The sequence below is a fragment of the Marmota monax genome, unplaced genomic scaffold (genome assembly GCF_021218885.2).
Source record: "Marmota monax isolate L192 unplaced genomic scaffold, Marmota_monax_Labrador192_F-V1.1 WCK01_AAM20220418_F8-fsc00009, whole genome shotgun sequence".
NCBI lineage: Eukaryota > Metazoa > Chordata > Mammalia > Rodentia > Sciuridae > Marmota > Marmota monax.
The window spans coordinates 24982547-24985516 of record NW_026694710.1 but is presented as its reverse complement, the minus strand read 5'-3'; positions in this window follow the sequence as shown (position 1 = coordinate 24985516).

The following is a 2970-nucleotide window of genomic DNA, read 5'->3' as shown; positions in this document are numbered from 1 at the left end:
CCGTGACCATGACCCTGAGGGAGTGGGGGTGGGGGGTGGAAGGACAGTCAGCGTAGGTGGTGAATGATCCGTCAGGAAGGTGGCGCTGACTCAGGAGGAAATGAAATGCTGATACCCCCAGAGACTTCCCCTCCTCCACCAGCCGCCCCCCCCACCTGCCACCTGCCCCCAGGGAGTTGCTCCTCCTGCCAGGAGTTGTCAATGATTGCCCGGGGCGCTCCCTTCCTCCTGTACCCCTGGACCGCTCCTTTCCCAGCTTCTGGCAAGACAAGGGGAGGAGGGGGCATGAGAAGAAAGGAGTCTGAACTCTACCAAAGGGGCAGGACACCCCCACTCCCTCAGGCACCAGCTGGGCCCCTTCCTCTGGGGAGGAGCCTCTGTCCCCATCTTTCTATTCTCTCCTTTAAATAAAACTTTTTGCTCTTGCTTCGGTGTTTCTTGGGTGTCCAGTGTCCAGCGGGACTCAAACCTGATCTTCAACACCGTATCGACAGGTGTTCTTATTGACTTTGTTCTGCCGAGGCACAGAGAGGTTGAGTGAGCCGCCTGAGGCCCAACAGCCAGTGTGGGAAAGGGTAGCTGTCAGTCCCACTGCAAGGCTGCCTTTGATCACTCTGCTCCTCCACCTCTCAACAAGAGCTCAGAGACCTTGCTGCTGTCAGAAAAAACAAATCTTATTTTTTTTTTCATTTGCCTGTGATGGAAATGTCATTGGTTTGTAGCTGTTTTTAGGAAAAGATATAACCTCAGTCAGCCGTCAAGAGCCAGATGGGCTGGGCTCCCCAATGACAGTTCCTGGTCCCCCTCTGACACCCTGGCCCCCGAGAACCCCAGCTCTTATACAGGCTGCTGCTCTGCCCTGGGTGCCCCGGCCCTCGTGTGCCTGATAATGCCCAGGCAGCCTGCTAGGCCCCAGATGCCCTTCTTGGTGGGCTCCCCAGCCCCATGGGAAGGGTCAGTTTCAAGGGTCCTTCGTGCCTGACTGGGCCCTTGGGGCCACACACCGCAGGCTCCACAAGTGTGGTTGTCTTGTCGGCACACCCCATGGAAGCCCGTGCCGAGAGGGCAGGAGGCCGGGCCCAGCTGGGCGGCCACCGTGGCCACAGCCACCCAGCTCACAGTTCTGGAGGCCAGGAAGTCCAAGTCCTAGGTGACAGGCACTCAGCTCTGGGGAGGGGCTGAGGAGTCCCTGGGGCCTAGAAGCCTTGAATTTGCCCCCAGTCACCGCCCACAGACCTCCTAACTCGATCATGTTGGGTTAGGGTTTCAACGTGAATTTTGGGGGCCATAGATATTGAGTCCTCAGCATGAGGGGACTTCTGAGGGACCTGCGGGGGTACAAGGATGGAGCCAGGGTTCAGGGAAGGATGCACCTGCTCATCCGGGTACCAGTTTCTCCACGCATAGCTTTCTCTGCACCCCTGCAGCCTCAGCTGGGAGCCCTAGCCAGAGGGCTGGTGGTGAATTCCAGGTTGTGCCTGGTGAGGGGGAGATGTGAGCATGCTTCTTCCTGGGTCTGGAGTGGACAGTGGCTCAGGTCTTTGTATCATAGGTGGCCTCATGTAGGGCTCCATGTTGAGCAGGGTGTGGTCTGCACTGGGAGGACTGTTGTGTATCCTCTTGCCTACTCCTTGTTGGAGACTGCTGTCCCATCAATGACTTAGTCACTGTCTCCCCAAAAGTCTTTCTACAGGAAAAACAAAACAAAACAAAACAAAAAACCCAGCCAAGTCTGCCTCAAGTGCAGAGTGGATCAGGTTGTGCATTAATCTACCTTCTGTTGCTATAACAAAGTATCAGAGACTGAGAACTTTATAAAGAAAATAGGTTTATTAAGCTCATGGTCTTGAAGGCTGAAAGTCCAAGATCAGGTAGCCCCATCTGATGAAATTGTCCTTGGCTGTGTCGCAGCATGGAAGATGGCATCATGGTGGCAGTGAGTGGGAGAAGGGATCACATGATGAGACAGGAAGCCAGAGAGGGGTTCAGGGGCCAGGTTTGCTGTTCTCTGTCACCTGTGAAAAGTCCCTAGGATTCCCTGAGGGTGACGTCAATGTCTTCCAAGGGCAACAGGCCCGGTGACCCAGCCACCTCCACTGCCCCATCTCTTACAGGTCCCACTACTGCCACACTGTGTCACCAAGATGCTTCTCAGCGCTGACATGGTTGGTGTGGCAGCCGCCCAGTAGAGGGGACAGCGGCAGGTGCAGCCCTTCCTCTGTGAGAACAGGTGCCTGAGGGGGAGGGGACATGGCTGGGTCAGCAGGTGCTGGCCCAGATGGTAGTTTCTGTCTGGCTGCTGTGTCTGTGGGGTGTGTCACGGCAGCCACGGGAAGAAGCAGAGTGGGCACGAGGGACCGCGCCGCGGCAGACCCCGACTCAGGCAGGTGTGGCGGGGCCGGCCCCTTGCTGGGGTGCTGGACTCGGCCCTGCCGTCTGCTGGGTCCTTTGCTGCTGGGCTCCTCACTGTCACTCACGACACCTTTTCCCGTGCTCCTACGCCACCCTCGTTCGCTCCTGTCCCTCTACAGGTGGCTGCCTGATGGGCCAAGCAGGGAGCCGGTGCAGCCCTGGCTCTCGGGCTCTGGGATGGGGCTGAGGCCCTGAGTCTCCTGCTGCACGCGGCACTGACCAGGGTGGCTTGGTGGTTTTTGCTGGAGGCTGGGCCGGTTGGGTGGCCGCGGCGGCTCCCCCGTGTGTCTGATACTGTCATTATACAGACGTCCCCTGGGCACCCGCCACAGCCTGGTCTATGCCAGGACCCAGGGTGTGCACTGGGGTGATGGGCAGGCACTCAGGAGGTGCTGGGCTCTCTGGGCATCTTGTGACGGGTGACATCTCTTGGGGGTGTCAGCCAAGCCCTGCCACCCGGGAGCCGGGGTGTGGCTTCTCCCCGAAGTGCTGGTGTGAGCCGAAGGGCAGGGGCCAGGCCTGCTGGGGCGGCCCAGCTGACACCTGGAAAGCTGGGCT